At 32.9% G+C, this 21,229-nt stretch overlaps 1 long non-coding RNA gene across 1 annotated transcript; it reads left to right on the top strand.

Moving 5' to 3' along the window:
- Positions 1 to 20,401: 20,401 nt before the first annotated feature.
- LOC129942392 (uncharacterized) lies at positions 20,402 to 21,000 on the top strand. Its single transcript, XR_008781026.1, has 2 exons — positions 20,402 to 20,555; positions 20,630 to 21,000. It is a non-coding gene; the product is annotated as an uncharacterized LOC129942392 (long non-coding RNA).
- The last annotated feature ends 229 nt before the right edge of the window (positions 21,001 to 21,229 follow it).

Raw genomic sequence — 21,229 nt, forward strand, 5'->3', positions numbered from 1 at the left:
TTTTGGTTTTTGTTATTCTTTTATATGCAATGGCTGAAAATTTCAGGGTAGATTATTGTAATATTCGTGGGCTTAGAGCTAATTTTCTTTCTGTGTACTCCCATACTGCTTTAAATAGGCCAGCTGTATTGGCACTAAGTGAAACCCAAGTGGGTGACGATTCCGATCCCACTGAATTCTTTATTCAAGGGTATAACTTGGTGCCATTATTCTTTTCCCACCATGGTCTCGCCATATATTTACATTAGGAATGATGTTGCTTATCAGTTTTTGCCACAATATGGTCTCTGAACTAATTCTTTTTTCAATTTTATGTGGTTTAAATTTTCCGTGAACAAGCAAATCATTCACTATTGCTTCCTTTATCGAAGCCCAAATCTAGACAGAGTATCAACTTCTCGTGAATTTCGTTGTTACGGGCGATTTCAATATATATAATTCTCGTGGCTTCAACATTCAGGCCAGACAACACCTGATGGAGTGTGTGCAGAAATCTTCGCTGAGTTAAACGCTGGTCAACGAGCCCACCCGAATATCGGACGTTGAAGGTCGAGCAGAAAACACTCTTAGCTTGTTTCTTACCTCTGACCCTGGTAAGTACACTATTAGTGTACTACCTCCTCTAGGCACATCTGACCATTTTGTCATATCAGCAAATTTCTCGTGTAAAAACTCTCCAGTTAAAGAAAGAGCTCCTAAGAGAACCGTTAGGCAATACGAGAAAGCCAACTGGGACGGTCTCAATAATAACTTCAGGATCTTGAACTGGTCACTATGCTTCCTCGATAGTGACGTTGCCGCCAGCGCTGATATGATCACAAGTTTGATTCCCCTGGGGAATGAGAACTTTTATCCCGAATAGGGTTCAAAGCATCAGACCTAAGGAAAACGCATGGTTCGATGCGAGCTGTAAAGAGGTTATTAGGGTTAAGAAGGTAAGTTTCCGTTGTTTTAAAGCCAATCCAACTGAGGAAAACCGGAACAAGTTCAAGCAAGCCAGGAAGGCCTGCAACGCCCATATTCGACGGACCAAATTTTTACGTGACCAAAAATTACGGCAAAAAATACTGCAATGTCCCAAAGGCAGTAAAATTTTTTGGTCATTTGTAAAAAATATGAGGAAGGGTAATATATCCCTTTGAGTGTGCCCTCATTATAAAAAAAATTTAGAATTGTTAATTTCCACGAGTCTGTTTTGAGTTTAACAAGTGAATAATGGCGAAATAAATTTTGCAGCTGAAGTATTAAATTGTATTTTTCGACACAACGTACGTAAAGTTGAATTTTCCGAAACCCTCCCGTTAGCAAAATTCAACTTTATGCGAATTACGCGTATCTAAAAATTATTGTTTGACTTAAAAGTGTTCGAATTGAAATATTTTACTTCTAATTTTTTTAAAGAGGCACTAAAAAGTAAGTATTTGTTTTAATAAAACATCGATACTCGAGAAGAAAAAAAAAACAAACGAAATTTACGAATACATGTCAGAGCATATTAGTGACGCCGTGAAAATATATAGCGGTAAGGTTTTCAAGTCCAGTCGCTACTCAAAAATTAGATAATCGGCATTAAGCTTCATCTTTAAAATCGATAATTATTAAACTTGAAAATGCCTTTATGGTGGTATTCTGGAAAGAGTTTTTAAATAGATTTAAAGCTGCCAATTTGTATTAGCAAAAAGTGGAACTAGATTTAAACGTAGCTAAAAACATGATGTTGTCTTTGATTAAATATTCATAAATTGAAATAGAAACGAAAGCCTATCAGGAATTTTCTGATTTCAATTTAAAAAAAAAATTACAAAAATATTGAACGACGGAGAAAAAGAAAAAGAAACGCTCTTTGGATCTGATAAGTTTAGAATTGGCACTTTTTATGTAATAATAGTTAAATTGCTCACAGAAATGCACAAAAGGATTGAAGCTTAGAGTTCGTTCACACGATTCGATATTTTCACCGTATCGGATATTTTCTCAATTCGGTGTCTTTCGGTTGGAGTGTTCAGACGGTACGGTAATTTAACCGTACACCGTACGACCCACTACGACTATATACTAGCAATACATTATTCGACAGTAGCCCAGACGAAAAATGACGCACTATCGCTCAAAATATCGAATCGTCTGAACGCACTGTATATAAATACATTGCCACGATAAACCGAATCGGTTTTTTTTACCGTACGACCGAAAACGATTTGCAAAACAAAATGACAAAATCAACCTAATCGTTAATTTTACAGTGTATAGTTAAATGCCGTATATGAATATATGTACTCAATTAAATTATATTGACACTGGCTTATACGGTAAAATCGACGATACGGCAAAACCGCCGGTTCGGAATCGTGTGAACGGGCTCTTACAATTACATCACTGATATGTTCGGTTTTTTTGCAATATTTTAAGTACGATTGAAAATAAAGTAAAAATAAAAGCAAACAAATTTTTCCAAATTTATCATAAAGATTTAGAAATTGAATTAACTTACGAACTAGAGCAGCTTATTCAAATGATGAAATTGCATCCACAAGTGTTTTCTTTTCAAGTTCAAAAAGTGAACTTATTTCACCATTTAAAATACTTAACTGGATCGTTGAAAAACAAATGATTGACGTTTTTCCAAATGTTTATATAGCCCTTAGAATATTCGTAACAATACCTGTAGCTAATTGTAAAGCAGAAAGATCTTTCTCAGTCCTTAAAACAATACAAAATATGCCGATTTTCGATGTTGGATGAAAGATTATCATCTTTAATTCGTTTAGCAATCGAATCCGAATTATTAAGATCGATTGAGTTTAATAATTTGATTCAAAATTTTGTAAAAATGAAATTGAGAAAAAAAAAATTGTTTAATTATTATTTTTTATAATGTATTATACTTACTCATTCAATCTAATAAATCCTGATTGCTACATAATTTGTTACTTTTGATTTTTAGAGTTCATCAAAAAGAAATGGTCTGATGGCTTTGAGTTCATAATTTTAGGATTAACTAAAAATTGGGTTATGTGGGTCTAACGCTTTTGGGTTTACGTTAAAAAGAGCCCCTTATGAATAATTAGCCCCGGGTATCAAATATTCTTAATCTTATTGGGGGTTGGAGCACTTGGTTGATAGCTTCTTGGGTTTTCGATGAGTCAACTCCTTGTCTTTTAGAGCTTGGACTCCTAGCGGGTTATTGGCTTGGCTCGCTTGGGGCTTAGGACGCTTTGGTTTATTGGGTTGGCTCGCTTGGGGGTTAGACCGCTCTGGGTTATGAGGGGTGGGCTTGCTAGGGTATTATATCTTTTTAGGGGACCTCAAATTTGCAGTAGCACCCCTATTTTCTTTAATCCGGGTCTGCGAACACCATCCACTGTTGCCATTTTTGGCCACCATTTTGACTATTGAAGACGCTTGAAATGGACGAGAGACTTTAGATGTTGAGTCAACTGCACCTTGTAAGGGAATACATGGTTGGGCAAGACGACGAGTTGACGTAGACGGCTTTTCAGTCACACTATCGTTAACACCAACAATATTTTCCGCAGTTCTCAAGATATTTTAGTCACAGTTCGTTAGTGTAGAATTTGTATAACTTTTACTATTTTTGTTTATTTTGGACAAATAATTTTAAGATGAATTGCATTTTTTGATTTCCCCCAAACAATTGTGGCCCAATTACATGTTTTGCATTGCTTATAAAAAGAAAACTGTGATTGTAAAAACTTTTCTAAAAGATATATAAAATATACTTATACTTTTACTTTTTTTACTGATACTTTTTCTTAAAAATTAATATCAAGAAAAATATGTACAAATGCTTTCCAAAAAAATTTAAAAATTTCAAAAAAGTCAATTTTTAGTATAAACTCAATGATTGGATGTACAAATTTTCCGAACGTCTAATTTGATAAAGCACTTTTTCATAACAAAAATTATTCTTGGAGAATTTGTCAATTCCTCGCAAGAGGCAGTAGCAATAAATAAAATCTTTAGGGAGGCACAAGCAGGGATCAAACCCAAGACCTCTCGCATGACAGTTCAACGCACTTTTTTTTTAAATTCATTTTTATTAGTTTATTCTTAAACCTATCCTAAAGCTAGACAAAAATTCATAAAACTAGCCTAATTATCCATAACTTACAACTTACTTAATGGTCCCATACGGACACTCTAAGTTAAACTATAACACTAACTACTAATGCCTTTCGGTCCTAAGATCTATTTTAACTTCAATTCAATTTAATTTATTTTTGTATTAATTAGAAAATTTAAAAAACTAATATCAATATCCTTTTTATTTTTACTTAAAAACTACTTAAAACAAGGTCCTTAAATAAAACTTAAAACTAACTTAAACTACCTATTCTACCTATAAACTACTTAAAACTAGAACAACCACAGCAGCAAATCTAACTATTTAACATTTTTGTTTTTCATATTTTGTTGTCTTTATTTTTTTTAAATGTTTTTTTAATGTTTTTTTTTAATTTTTTTTTTGTTCGTATTTTTTTTCGTGCCACCATGCCTATTCTACTTAAAACTAAACCCTAATACTATTAAAGAAGTATGTAAGCTGGCCAAGGCTTAAAACCCCATCCCGACTACCCAATATCAAGTGCCGATTGAAGCCACCAAAACTGGTTCTCCTGCTTCACCCTATCAGTTCGGTCTCGTTCGGACACAGCCCTACTGAACCGAAGGAGCTTTGCTCCGCCTTGTGCCATTACGTCCCGATTGTATGGGAGTCGCCTATCCACGGTTCTTCGTCTGACGTGGTAGATAAGTGGAACTGCCAATCTATTCTGTATCAGACCGCATTTGTGTAAAAAGAGGAATGTGTCTGGTGGAATGAACCCGCTCAAGCGTGCACTTTCAAAATACTCGTCATTCAAACGCCCCAAAAATTAAATTGTTGGTCGAAGACATAGCTCTTGCAATGTGACCTCGAACGAGTTTTATCACGAAATTGTCAATTCTGTTGATTCGAGCCCCTTTGTATAGGACCTCGTTGGAATAATAATGCACATAAGAAGATTCGGCTGTTCGATATAAGCCGGTACAGTGTCGTAAACACTGCCGCTCGAAACTTCTCAATCTGGGAAGAGGCAATTGAACCACACAGGGCAACCATAAACGATCATTGGCCGTATGAGGGCCATGTAGCAAATTACCTTCACTCTGGGGTCAAGCCGACTGCTAAAAAACAGCCGTTTTGTCAGAGCGAAGTCAGAGAAGTATTTATATGTCTGTCGAAATTAAAATACTGATCTAACCAGATACCTAGGTACTTAACTACACTTTTGCTCGCTAATGGCTGCCCGTGAAAATCAACGATGACCATCTTGCGCCAATTCTTACACGTATCCCTCGTGGCCCTAGCCAACGGAGTCCGGAACAGAATTGTCTCCGACTTCTGGACATTTATTTTCAGTTTCCAGTCGTCGCAATATCGCTGAATCTTGTTGAAATCACGCTGCAAGAGAATTCTAATAACCTCAACCTTTCGGGACGTTCTGTACGCAATTAGATCTTCGGCGTACGCAATTGCCTTTGTAAGACTACCTATCAGATCGCTGGTGTAAATGCTGAAGAGAATCGGCGAATTCAACAGGGAGCTCCTGTTGAAGACCATTTTTAATTGAGAATGTTGTGGTAGAAGTTACATTGCCACTTTTGACAACAAACTTTCTACCGTTAAGCATATCATAAAGTATATACAATAATGGCTTGCTTATTCCAAGCCTGCTCAGTTTTAGGTAAAGACCCTCTAAACATACGGTGTCAAATGCCTTTTCCAAATCAACCAGAACAGCACCTGTACATTGTTGTTTTGATGTATTCCATTGGGTATCAGAAACGAGTTTAGACGCAGCATGAATTGTGTCATGACCCGCCTTGAACCCGAATTGTTTATCCGGAATTATTTTGTTGTCCGCAGCCCACTTAGTCAGAACCCTATAAATGATCTTTTCGAAAACTTTGCTGATGCTCGGACTTATCGACCGAAGATTTGACGAGTTGGAGTTATCCTTTCCCTTTTTCGGGAGAGGATGAACCACGGCGCGCGGTCTTCCAATGCACTGGATAATGTGCATTATTCAGTTCATTATTAAAGAGCGTGGTGTAAATGTCAATTGCTTCCATCTGTAAATGTCTAGTTCAACTTACCATCATGCCACGGTTAATTGTATTAATTTTTTTTTAAATGTATAAACTTGTACAAACGATAGCAATTATTAGATTTGCCCAACTCGAAAGTTGGTGGGCCAACAAAATTCTAACTGATAAAAAATCCCTTAAAACTTAAAGGTAACAAGTAAAAAATAATGTGTCAACACATTTTCTGAAAAGAAACACACTAAAAAGTGTCAACACTCCTCCTTAGTAAATATCTACCTAGATTTGTTTCCTCCACATTCTACATTGTTATCCCAGCTCCTTCGTAGCAAGCTTGAATTGGTGTTTTTACATCTCCTAAAGACCCGGTTTGCTCAAATTTGTGCAGGATTTTTTCGATTCTACGCACATTTAGACGACTAAATGGAAGGATTTGCATTTCGATTTAAAAACCCATTTTCATTATAAGCCTGAATACCTTTAACGCGATGCTCGGTTGTATATCTTTCTATGGTTCAAATTAAATTTAAATTAGTCTGAAATTGAGAAATGCCAAATGAAATTCAGAAAAAACTTGACGTTTAGGTGTAGTTCACATACAAATTTAATCACCCTTTACATAATATTTGTTTGTTATGACCTCAAAAAAATTGCTCACCATTCGATTTCAAATAAATATTTTATTTTAGAGATAATAACATTAAATATGAAGAAATGACTTTGTTAATTAAGGTTTTTTTCTAAAAGCAGCAATTTAAAAAAAAATAAAAATTTTATTGACCCCAGATATCACATGAACCGATAAAATATCTATTTAAATTAAAGGTTATGTTTTAAGTCATGAGTTCATACGAAATTGGTTTAATCCTAACAGAAATTCAGACAACAGTTTTGTATTTATAATCTGCCAGCTCAAATATTTTACGAATTTGATGCTTAATACTTTCCGTACTACCTTACCACAAAAAACAGACATATATCGGCCATTATGAAAACTAATTTTTAGGATTCTGAAATTAACCTAAATAGAAACCTAGATCATAAATTGTTGCGGTAAATCATTATTATATTATTACGTGTTAAAAGATATCACGCATGGTAGTAAATCGTAGCTTATTAAACGTAGATAACGATATGGATCATCATTGTTGTTCATCACACTTTTAGGTACCAAAATGGACAAATCCCATTTTTGACACATTGCGACGCTTTTCTTTGACACTGACACATACTAAGGGCACCTTCTTTAAACATTAATGCCGCAACACTGCGGCAAGTTTAACCGCGGGTGGAACTACAATATATTGTACTTTTAAGGGCAATGTGATGGTTAAGGCCTTCAATTAATATTATACGTAAGAGCTATATTTCATCGATGGTAAAGATCTCATAGGAAATTGTATTCCCGATATGTTTCCGATTTGTCCGAAATGCACGAATTTTGTATCATTGTAACCGTACAGATAGACAAATCAGAGAAATCTCCGAACAAAATTTGGATGCCCATCGAAAATGTCAAAGTCGTTCGATGAATGCCTTTAAAAGTAATTAAGGGTAATAACGCATATGATTTCATACGAAGCGTGATGGTGTGTGCACTTAATTTTTGTTCCAAATTCTTCCGAAAGAAAAACACTGCGAAAATGTATTCCCTATGTAAGATGGATAGTAATGGTGAGCAAGTGTTGCAAGGAAAAAAATGTTAATGTTTTAGAAATGAATTGATGTTTCTTGACTTTAATTGAGATCAATTTTTAAGGAAAAAGAAAATCAAGACTTGATAGAAAACAAAATATTGATATCTATGATTTTGCAAATCAAACGAATCATATTTCCACTGTATTTATAATAGGGTGTATTCATAAAAGTCACCCTAACTAAGAACTGCGTTATCTGCATTCATAAAGTCAGATTTTCGATCAAACTAACCTAGTCGAACTGCAGTACCTACCGATTGTGCACCTGAATTGAAAACAACAAGAAGGACTTTTAATTACAAAACGAATTAGCATGGCAATGGAATTCAATGGTGGAATGAAGAAAAAATTACATTGTTTGGCAGCCATTTTTCTCTGACGTTTATAAACTTTGTTTAAATACAAATCAGCCTAAGTCAGACCTTTTTCTTTACTGCAGACATTCTGCATTGGAAGTGCGTTCACAAATACCATAGAAAAGAAATGCGATTGCACTAACGCAGATTTTCTGCGTTTATGAATACACCCATTATAATTTTTCACATTTACTTTAAATGTTAAAGCCCATAAAATATATTTTGTTTCACTCTATTAAAACACAAGGTACAAATTATCAGTTCCACCTAAAAAATATTTCACCTGAAAAATGTATTTCTAATCCCTTTCTTTCACACGGATAATGATTGATTTTCGTTTGAAATTTAACCCTATTTTGGCTTTTCGAGAATTATTTCTTATTCGAAGTGAAATGTTGCTCAGGTGAAGCTCGTTACAGAATTCCGGGCGAACATAAATGTTTCGGGTAAAATATTTTCCAAATAAAACTCACAACAAGCCTGATTTAGTTCACATCAAACTGTAGATATTTACCAATGTCCTCTATTTTTGAAACACCAGATAAAGTGGGATATTTTGATGATGCGGATGATTTAATAAATATAAAATGAAAACAACATCATATCCGTTTAGTAGAATATTTTCTTTAATACTTTAATATGTACCATTTTTGTGTTTCTTATATAAAGCTCTGAGGAATTTCTGGTTTAACAAAATTTTAATTATTTAATAATAGATTTTTTGTATTACATTCATGTCTTGTTTCATTTTTTTAATAAATTCTTTTTTAGTTTTTGTTTTCTTCTGTTTTCCTTTTTAATTTTTTGTTATTGATTTTTTCACAAATTTGAATTTTAAATAAATTATTTTTCCACATTGCTCTATTTAAATTTTGTAATTTATTTTATTTCTTCTGTTTTGAAAATTATTTTTGTTTTTATCTTTTAATTAATTTATGTAGACACTTATTGAAAAAGAAGAAAATTTTATTTTGAATTCTTAATTAAATCGTAGATAACTCACTGGAATTGAATTTTTCTTTATTTGATTTAGCTTTTTTGCATTTGTTTTGTTTCTTTTTGTTTTCATTTTTCAAATCATCTGAAACTACTTGTCCAGATTTAGTAAGATATTATTTGATTTTAGTTTTTTGGTTTAGTATAATAATTATGTACGAATAGGTTGTGCACATGTAGTTTATTAATATTTAAAATTAGTTTGAAGTTTCTTTTGTTTTGGTTTCAGTTTTGTGTAACGTTGGAGTTTTAAGTTCAAAAAACATTATTTTTGTAACCTATGCAATCCCTAGGTGGACGTTGCAAAACGTTAAGAACGAAATTGCTTAGGATGGGGGCTGTCGAGAATAAAATTTAACTAGAAATGTTTCCTTTCTTTTGTAAGCTTAAATCTTTAACATTGAAAAAGAGCTTAAATCCCGCAAAAATTTAATTTTTGATTTATTGATATAAACAAATTCGAAGAGATATTTTTGACATTATTCACGTTTTCGATATTTCGAAGATGGGAAAAATAGCGTGGGAAATTTTATTCACAATAACCACCATCTAAAATCTCTTTGACAATTTTTTTTCTAAAGTAACCTATCTGCCAACTCACACTTCATCGATACCAGTTTTCCAGCTCCGCTCCGTAAACTCAAGGATGACAATCTTTAAGGTTGTTTCTAAGAGGCAAAGAACTTAGACATGGATTTTTATTTTAAATTGACATGAAATATAAGTTAACACGAATGCAATTTCAATTGACTCGACGGAATTGCTCACAATGCGTCTAGCTGGGGAACTTGAATTTCGAAAGATATATTTTCATTATTTCAATCTTCGGGCATCATGATTTAATGGCTGAAACACAAACATTCTTCCTCTTCGCCTGAAGTTAACGAGTTCAGCCATAGGAATTCAAAATGCAAAAGAACGTAATGTTACGTAATGTGACTCCAAGCGGAAGCTTTAGTTCAAATTTTCTGAACACTTGCTTTGTCTGACAGCTCAACAGCTTTACAAAAGTCAACAAACAAAATACATACATTTGCTTTTGGAGCCATTCCCATTGGTTATTATAGGCTGTGTAAGCTACTTCCGCGATACACTTTTTTTTTTGCGATTTCAAAAGTCATATTCTTTTTTATTTTGAGATAATTTAACAGGTGCTAATGACAGAAGTGACATTTTAGAAATTTCATATTGAAAGTGTCATTAGGAGCAACCTCGAAGCAAGCCCAACCTAACGCAGAGAAAGCCGAAGCTGAAGCGTGTTTGTGTTTCAGCCAGAAATGATTTCTGATATGTAACCATTGTGGCTATAGCTGGCACTTTTATCTGGAAGAAAAATTTTCCATGACTCTTTCCAATACATGTGTCCATATATCGGCAATAACGCAGCAAATTTTGTTACGTGAAACGTTACGAGAAATTAAAAGAAATCAATTGTGGCACGTGTTGTGTGACATTCTGTGCCACAGCTCTATTTTGTTGAAAACACATAACCTTTACATTAATGTTCAATTAATGTTCAAAAAAGTCAGTAATAATAGCTATATGGCGATCACCAGCGTCATTTTTAAGGAAGTACTGGGGTGCCAGCACGTAACGTGATAGAACCGAGTTTAGTCGATACAATCGAGCATTGGCAGCACACATTTTGGTTCAATCGAGTGTCCTCAATTGTTTCGCCACATTTGGCAGCACCCAAACTTCAAATTGACGTTTGAAACAAAAGTTTTAACTCGTCAGAAATTAGTTATCGTCGGTATTGAGTTTTGTGTTAGAAAAATGGAAAAACAAAATAATATGTCAATAAATAAAATACAGACTAAGATTTTGACCAATTTTATGAGTTCTCACGAATTAAGCGAGGGGAATTCTTAAAACTGCCTAAGGAAGGAAAAATATAAGTACCATCAACGCAGCCCACTATTCCCGGTAGTTTGAATTTCCTATAATAATACCCCTCGCTGTCTCCAAATTTAGAGCTATCAAATTTAATCCATTGCGGACAAAACTTATTTTCCAGGAGACTCAACGTTCGGCGAAAGAACTTATCAACTGTTGTCTGTGCCATACTTAGCATTCCAACATTGGTTTGGTAACTCCCACTGGCTAGGAGATTTAATGTTGCACAAAGCTGTAGAACTGGTGGAACTGATGTTCTTCTTCTGTCTTCTGGAAGATCTAACGAGCTGAGTATCTTGCGAAAACATTCCTTGTTGACTGTAAACTGCTGCACAAATGACAAAATTACAAATGTTATACATGATCTTTCTTTTCTTTTTGAATATTTTCTTATTTTTACTCAATTCGAATTCTCTCAAATATCTTCTTTTTTTTATTTTAGCACAGGACACTTCTTCGCCTTCACTTTCACTCTTCGAATCAAAGAAAAACATTTCGAAAAAAAAAACTTAAAATTGAAATTGAAATAAAATTATTTCAAAGAAAACTTATTTGACATTTTGTTTTATAGTTCACAATGACTTTTTTTAAGTAAAAGTCACAATGGAACTCGTCTCAAATTACGTGCTGTCATAAATAATTTGTTTCGAGTTGATCGACGATCCACTATCCTCGATTGTATCAAGTTACGTGCTGGCACACTTGATCAATTATTCCACCAACCTATAAATCACACCTAAATGTCAGTTTTTTGAGAATGTAACAGTGTAACTCCAAATAAGGCAGTGTTGTTTATTGACGTATCTATTCAACTAAACGTGAGTTGTATGTCTAATCGAACCGTAACCATGATTTTCAAAACAAATTTGTACAATTTGGAAGTGTTATTCAGGTGTTAGTCTATACATGTTGAAATGTCAAACCATACTTCACTTGACAGCTGACAAAATGGCCGGCGGTTAAAATAGTGTTACCAACTTCAAGTTCTATTCTTCTAAAAAATACAAATATTATGAGGAAAAATGCAAACTATTTGCTTCTTGTAATTCAAAAATCGAATATATTCGATTGCACGTTTTTTCGAGCTTTTGGTTTTGAGCTTAAAAACTATCGTTAGGAAACTGGGTAACCTGGTATTTCCGAAGTGCGCCTGAGGAAAACGAGAGTTTCCAAAGAATTCTAATGCAAGCATATTTTTCTAGGTTTTGTTTTCTTTTTTTCGTTTATAATGTTTTTCATTTTATGATTTTCTTTGGGGTTCAATAACTACTTTTATTTCGTGTGCATGAATAAAGTGAATTGAAATAGTTATTTATTGTAGTTTCTTTTTGTTTTTCTTTCATAGATAAATTCTACACAACCAATATTATTATATTATGTATGTTAATTCATATAATATACTTGTCTTTTAAAATTTAATAATAATTCTTATGCTTTTTTTGTTTTTCTTTCACAAATTATATTCATAAAACTTTACATGTTTTTAGTTTTTTGTTTTGTTTCCTTGGTTAAAAATTTTACGCACACGATATATTCCATTACACAAAGTAGACATCGATAAAATTCTGATATTTGTTCAGTAAATACTTTTATTTTCCTTCGAATTATTTTATTTTTATTTTTCCAATACAGTTTGGTTTAAAGTGTGTTTTTTTTTTGTTGATAAAATTGATTTTGGTTTTTGTTTTTATTTTCATTTAAAATGTTAATGTTTTTTTATTTTGTTTATATGAATATAATGTTACTAGAATTTTATAGTTTATACCATTTGAGTTATAGTTTTATTTTCTGTTTGGTTTTGTATTTTGAATGTTTTTTGAATTTAGTATTAATTTTACTAATCGAAGTATATTGCTCTTTAAAATATGTAGTTTTGTTTTGTTTTTGTTTATAATGTTTATTTTTGTATTCATAAGTCAAATTGCGATTTTCTTTTTTAATTGTTTTAATTGAGTTTACATTTTAATGGTTTGTTTTTTTTTTTATATATTAAATTTAGTTTTTGAAAACATTTAATATGTTAAATATTTTTTTGTTTTTTTTTTTTTTTTTAATTTATATATTTATATTATCATAAGTGTTTCATAAGCATACAAAAATATATAATATAATTTAGTAGATATTGTATTTTAAGCACTATAAAAAAAAAACAATTGTTTCTTTTTTGTTTTGTTCTGTGGGATTCTTTTTGTTTTTTTTTTTTATTTTTTACTTTTAATCTTTATTTTTAGTTAATTTTTGTAAGTGATAGTTTACTTGTAAGAAAAGAATTTATTATTTATTTCCTTTGAAACCTAGAATCTAATATACAATTAAAAATAACAAATAGGAATTTTTTAACAGGAAGAAAAATAGAGGAGATTTTACATTTATAAAAACGAACACATATTTTTTAATAACAGAAAAAAAAAAACACAAATAATTTTTTTAATATCAAATATCAAAAAATAATAAATGTCATGATATGATTAAATTTTAAGAACATATTAAATTTTGTTTCAAAATGTTAATAAAAATATAAAAACAATTTTATGATGGCGAAAAAAACATTAATTTTACAATGAAACGTTTTTTTTTCATAATCTTTTCGTGAGGTCCTGTTTTTGTTAGGAATCTGTATTCTTTTGTATTTTCTGAAACAATTTGAGACAGGAATTTGGTTCTAGTTTGTTATTCTAAATTTTTTGGAAATTATCCCTTCAGCAAATGATATCTTTAACTTTAATTTCAACGGTTTGTCACTTGTGGATCTCCTTTTCGGAATCCCCATTGGAATTACTTTTCGTTCAAAATTGTTGTTTCCCTGGAATTAATTTAATTCAAACAAAACATCTACTGGAATCCAAATGCTAAAGTGCCTTGGTGATTTGTTTTCCGATACCAATTGATTTCAAGGGAAACTCTTAAAAATAATTTACGTTCCCAATTTAAGACATAGACAAATATTCCGAGGGGAAATTGTAATCGCAATAATTACAATTAATTTAAATTTATTTGGAAAATTTTACAGGAACTTGGTTAGTACTTTTATTACAGAAAATTGAGTTTGCATACTTACGCTAATAGTTTGCCTATCAAAATTAAACTTGCCCCAATTCTTATCTTTTAAATTTCGATTGATTTTAAAAAAAACTTTTCGAAATCATCCAATTCAAATTAATAGTCTTGAATTGATTCAAATTATTATTATTCAATGATAAAAGTTTAATACACAACCTGGCTATACTAACTGGACCTAATTGTCGACAGGAACCTAAATGTCACCCTTTAACCCTGCAGTCGTCGCGCACCAAAATGTTACACCAGTCGTCGCGTGGATTACATATGTAATGCATCTTAAAATTAGAATAAAACCAAAATGCTTTAATTTTTTCAAATTTATTTTGGCTCTAAAATGTAATCACAATTTATATTAAGTTAAGTTAACTAACTGTTCTATCTATTTAACTGTAAATACTTAAAGAGATGAAAAATCACCACCACTAGTTTTTTAGGAATACTCCATTTTGTATGAGTGGATTACAATAGTAACCCGCGCGACGACTGCAGGGTTAACTAGTCCTCTAAGTTCTCAAAAGTTATGACCATAAAACTTTTATATCTTAAACACAAACACGTTACAACTTCGGCTTCGTCTGACGTTTGCGAGTTAAGCTATAGAAATTCAATGCATGCTATCACAATGAAGCTTCACGTTTCATTTGAAAATCGTAAGAAAATAACGTAATGTAACTCCAAACGGAAGCTCTAGTTCAAATTTGCTGAACATTTGCTTTGCCTGACAGCTCAACAGCTGTAAAAAAGTCAACAAACATAATATATTTGCTTTTAAAGGGATGTGTAAGCTATTTTTTTCGATTTCAAAACTCATGTTTTTTTCTGAGAAAAAATAACAGCTGCTAATGACAGAAGTGCCATTTTAGAAGTGTCATATTGAAAGTGTCATTCAAATCAACCTCTAAAAGGCCCAACTTAACGCAGACGAAACCGAAGCTTAAGCGTGTTTGTGTTACAGCCATTAAGTACCCGATTTTCGAGTGTTTAAATTTAATAAAATTCAAAAATTATTCGTAATATTCTAACCTTAAACATGTTCATCTCACTAGGTCATTTTTAAAGTTGCCTGGACCATTTGCAATCAGTCACTGATATGTTTAATAAAATCCCGTTTCTGTCATTTCAATTTTTTAGTATTTCTGAAAAATAAACCCTAAGGCCCTTAAGTTTTCTAAAAGTACCCGAATAAGGAAGTAACTAACCCCAACAATGATATGTTAGTTTATCTGCAAGTGAAATTGACTTGAAATTATGCAGCAATCGTATTCAGTTTCCTTTCCTTTTAATGGAAAAGCGGCGAAAACTTGTAACTTGAAACGGCCCAATACATATTATACAGGATGCGCCACGTTCCTTTCGAATTTAATGAAAAAAATCTCATGATTATTATTTTAGTTAAGGGGGTATTCTGGTCTAGAGACATGAATTTTAGGTAATTTTTGAAGTGCTGTAGAAAAAAGCAAGCAACAATTTTATAACCAATTTTTGTATACATTATTTATTCACATTAAAAGCATACAAAAAAAATACAAAAGTAAAAAAAAAATCAAAATTCCGTTAGCTTTCAGCTGACGGAGTGGTGCGTCTCAAAAATTTGGTGCGTGACCATACCCGCGAATTTAACTCTCCTAGAAATCTGAAATCAAAAACTTAAAAAGATTATAAATCTACAATAACGTCGCAATGTCTGGAACTACGGAAAAGTTACAAACATTTTTTTTTTCAAAATGGCGGCTGTCTAAAGAAAAATACAAAAAATTTATCTTTTTTTTGAACATTCTTCGATTTATTAAAAATAGTAAAAATTAAAATTTGGGGATGGCCGTAGTTCCGGACGTAGACAAATGCCTAAAGAAGACTCTCTTAAAATTTCATGTAAATCGGTTCAGCAGAACCTGAGAAATCGTGGGCATCAGATTCAAAAAGACAGTTCTGAGAAAAACGCGTTTAAAGTACCCCATTATGTCTTTTGTTCTATTAGTTGCAGCCCAACCGATTTGGATTGCTGCTCAGCAAAATACTTATTTCTCCGAAAATAATTTGAATTTGGGAAAATCCTCTCGTCGACATATTCTTAAATAGTTAAACTATGAAAATATGAAAAGAAATTTTTTTTAATTTCTAGACCAGAATACCCCCTTAAAGAAAAGCTTGGGAAATTTACAAAAATAAACTACTTACATCGTTTTATTTAACCCAGCGCCATTTTACCTTCTTCGTACTATTTCGTCAATAAGGAGCTTGCTCTAGTAAGAAGACCTCGCCCAAACTGAAGCGAGTTTGAAACGCAGAGGCAAGTGTTGTGGAGTACGTAACGCAATTCATTTCGAAGAATTCTTAAAAGCGATAACAAATCCAATTTGGCAATAATTAAAGCTAAAAGTTCGTTTACGAGATATGGCAAGACTGTAAAATGACTTAATTCATCATATAATAATGAGTGATGACCTCATTGCCACTCAAAGGGATTTGCTAACAAACAAAGTTACAGTTTTGAGTACTGAGAACAGAAAGTTAAATCGTCCTCAAAAATTGATGTTAATAGCTTCAGAAAAAATTATTGAGCCATTTCTGTTTGAAGTCGAGGCCACCAATATTATAACTATAAATTGTGAAATGTCTCGAGCTATGATAGAATATTTTTAAGGGCCAGCAATTACTGAAAGCTCTGCCCAGGCTGCTCTCCCCACTTTGGCGTTACAGAAAGGAAAACATTTTCAGCGACCTAATAATTTCCAAAAATTGGATTTCAAGGCACCATATTTTCTTTTTCTGAATGATCATTTGAAGGCTTAAGTGTAAATGAATAAACCCACTATTATCCCACAGCTGACTAACATTCTTGCTGATATGCAGGCGCTGAGCTCAGATGTCCTACAAAGTGTTATGGGGAACAATTGGTGCTGGTGCTCATTTGAAGGACATTACACTGCCAACCACTAAGGCCACACATTTTTGAATAGATTTTCGCTTTTTATAGCCGGTTGTTCCCGGTAACTTTTACTACCTCTTAATAGGTATTTCATATTTCGTATTTCACTATTGCAAATTAAAAAAATTAAACGAAAATTTAAAAACGAGCTTTGGAATTTCCCAACATCAAATAATAAACTACTAAAAAACGTATACAAAAATGCTCCACTAGGATGAGGTCACTGCGAATATTTCCGTGCAGGAGTTTTTAGGTGCGATGTTTTAAAAACTTTTGTATTGAATAATCTAAAAGAACAACACATAGGCTCTGGAAAGACTTTCACAGCTATAGAAAAAGCAATAATAGACGCTTTGAAGGATTTACGACTCTCAGGATGTGAAGAAATAGCAAGGAGACTTAACAGAATTAAGAAAATTGTAAGCAATTATATTGCTGGTCCACAAAAATTTATGAAAAATCAAACAAAAACTTGAACGTGAGAAAAGCGGTTAATTCTACGGATTGTCTCAAATTTGTACTTTACCAGCGACTCAAATAGGGACCAAAAGCTGAGTACCAGCCAAAATAACAACGTTTCAAAGGATAATAAAAAAGAGATACTATCCTGAAAAGAAAACTAAAAAATAACCCTTGTTTGAGGCAAGTACAAATGAGGCATCGGGTGCATTTTGCAAGAGACGCCCAAGAGCGCATTGTCTTTTCGGGTGAAAAAAGTCTAGCTTTGACGAGCCATGTTGGTTACAACTTGTATTTCCATGATTTATTGAAAGAATAAATTTATTTTTGGAAAGAGATCATAGACGTACATCGGGTGAAATGGTGTGGGGAGCTATAACCTACTATGGCACAAACAACTTTTAGTTTTTGCACAATAATAACCGGGAACAACTATTATTGTTTGCTGGAACGGTCATTTTCAAAAATAAAAAAGCTTTTTTGGACCTCTGCCTTGGATTTTCCAAAAAGACAATCCCCAATTCAAACTTCGAGGATTGTTAGAAGTTGAATTCAATCAGAAGAAGTGGAACTTTTGCTATAGCCGCTATATTTACTGCACTTTAATATAATTGAAAACGTTTGGTCATGGCTTTTTGATGATGTTTATGAAGTTGGCAGACAATTCGAAAACAAGGACACCCTAATCGTAGCTTTTGGTGATTCTGGGGCCATACTATGTAACTCGTAACGCTACAGTAAAAATATTCTAACTCGCTAAATCGCAACTCCGTAACTCTATAGCAAATTTTAATAAACATGAATCGAACAGCTGTAGTAATGCCAACTATTTTTGTTTTATTCGGAAATTCGGTATTACCTTATTCTAAATTAAATGTCAAAGTCATCCAAATTCGTAAATAATTTATATCAAATATGTGCAAGCGGTCGAAGCAAGAAGTTTTCCTTCAAAATTTAAGTAAATGGAAATTATGTATTGTTAATATTTAGTTGAATTATTTAATACAAATATTAAAATATATAAAGCAGGAAGCTCAGGAATTCATCAAAAACCTCAAACACGAAGGCTGCGCAGTTCGAAATTTGTGTCCAATATATGACCAAACATCCGGATTTATCAAAAGGCTACCTGAAAACACCTGAAGCAAGACAAAAATCCTACCATTTATGGACAAATTTATCGAATCATTTAAATGCGGAAGTTCCACCTCTGAAAGCGTCGGATGGAAAAATATAAATCAAAATTTCCGCAAAGCCGATTTCCTTTAATTTGTTTTATGTATGCAGGTTTGGACCGACTTCAAAGTGCACACAAAACCCAAGCTGAGAAAGAACAAAATTAGTTTTTCTGGATTTGGTAGTGGTCGGCCAAAATATCATTCATTAACTCCACTAGCAAAGAAGGTCGCTAAACTTTTGGACTTCGGTCAAGGGATTGAGGAAATGAACAATTACAGTGTCCTTTTGGTAGAACAAAACAACTATATAATTTTAAAAACATTGTCAGTTGAGTAAGTCCCGCATACTTTTCTCCACCAATTTGGTTTTGGTAACATTTATTGGCTAAAAACTTCAAGATTGCTGGGGCCTGATTATGAGGTTCGCGACAAATCGTTTTGCTAGCGAGTTTGCCATTTTTCAATTCTCTTTCGCTTACTTCGTTTCGAATACGACCAATTAACAAGGCAAATTTGAAATGTCATAATGTCAATAATGGGGAATTGAAATCCTACAGCTTTTTTTGGCGGATTCACAGACGAAAGTATTTATGATTATTCACTGTTCGATTTTGTGAATTCTTTCTTTATTTTAATTATATAAAAATGTGAGTTACCCTTTATTTTAATTTTCTTATTGTTAATCCACAATAAAATATAAAATTTTAAAATTCATGCAAGGAACAATAAAAACAAGGAAACAAATCGACATCAATTTTTAGCTCTCGTCGAGTTAAAGAAGAAAAATAAGGACATTGCAACGGAAGCAATGTCGGTCATGAATATCGGGCTAAAACACGTGAAATGTGGGATAATAATAAAAAAGTTTTAAATAACCTAGGAATCGTCAAAATAATATTGAAAGCTGGAAGAAAGTATGCATACATTTTGTTCTTTTAACCATATCATGCTATGATTTTTAATGTTTGGAAGGATTTCAAATGCTACATAAGGAAAAAAAAACTTCGTCACAACAACAAATCCATCCGTGGAACAGGTGGTTGGGCCAAATACTCCATACGCGATGTCTTCCCTAGAAGAAGACATAATAGAGCTTCTTGATTTGAAGACATGTGAGACTGGGATTAATGTGTCTTCCTATGGGTCCCAGGAGGAAAATCGTCCTGAACATCATAATCAAGCCCCACATACCTTTATTATTTTGAATCTTCTACAAATATTAAGAACGCTTGACACAGTCTAGCAAATCTTTGAAAGCTTCTTTTGAAAGTGTAATTTTTAATTAAGCTAAAATAAAGTTAATCCCATAAGGATTCAAAATGCTTTTAAATAAATTGGGCTGGGCTATGTACATTATGTTACATTTATCTCGGATTCGTCTTCGTTGAATTTGTTAAACTCGTTCGGCATTTTCTTCGGAATTGAATCAAACTGCGACACTGTCTATATTTATTAATATTATACTTGTACTCGCATTGTTATTTTCTTAAATTTTCAGATATATTCAGGGAATTGTTTTCCCCGGGAGACTTGATCTCCCGAGAGTAAAATTCTCCTGTTCCGAATTCCCCGGGAGACAGTTTTTCCCTTCGAACTCGGGAACGAAAATTTTGTATGTTCGAAACAGATGCTCCGAAGTATTTGACACAAGAATGTACATAGGTGTACAACAGTTTCAGAAAAGGAAAACAAACATTTTGAAATTGATATTTATGCATAAATAAATGCATATAAATAAGTAAATTAAATTAAAAAATGTTCAGTATTGCAGCAAGAATCTTGTTTGAAGAGGAGTTAGAAGAAGACATCAAAGCCCAAGGGTTGTTTGAAGATCCTTGAGGGACAGTTCGAACCCTCTGGAGTTGCCTCAATGGTTGTAAGTACTTGTAAATTCACAAATATTTATTCTATATTTGTTTTTCTAGTTTCATTAAACAACTTGATTCTTAGGTTTCAAAAGTATTATAGAGTTAACAAGGTTGTCTTCAAGTATTTGCTGGATATTCTCTCTAGGTCCTGTGATCCAACTAAAAAAAGTTTTGCGATTCCTCCAATAACAAAATTAAGTGCTTGTTTGCGTTTCTTCGCTGAAGGAGGATACCAAACGGGGGTGGGAAAAGACTACAATGTTGGACTGGCCCAACCTAGTTTTAGCAAAGTGCTTGCCGAAGTCTTAAACGTTTTGGAGGAGCAACTATGTCCAGAATGGATAAAAGTATGCCAAACGGCCGCAGAAAAAAGAAGAGTTGCGCTGGCCTTCTACTCAAAACATAACTTTCCTGGCATTGTAGGGTGCGTTGATGGAACGCACGTTCGGATCATTGCCCCATCTGTAAACAAACATTTATATTATAACAGAAAGGGAACATACAGCCTAAATGTTATGCTAGTTTGTGATGATCAACTAAGAATTCAATACGTTGATGCCTCTTATCCAGGCGCTTGTCATGATTCTTTTATTTGGAATATAAGCGCGTTAAGGGCCCATTTTGAGCAGGAGGATTTAAATGGCATGAGAAATGTTTGGCTTCTTGGTAAGTTATTTTTAGT

The sequence above is a fragment of the Eupeodes corollae genome, chromosome 1, assembly GCF_945859685.1.
Source record: "Eupeodes corollae chromosome 1, idEupCoro1.1, whole genome shotgun sequence".
NCBI lineage: Eukaryota > Metazoa > Arthropoda > Insecta > Diptera > Syrphidae > Eupeodes > Eupeodes corollae.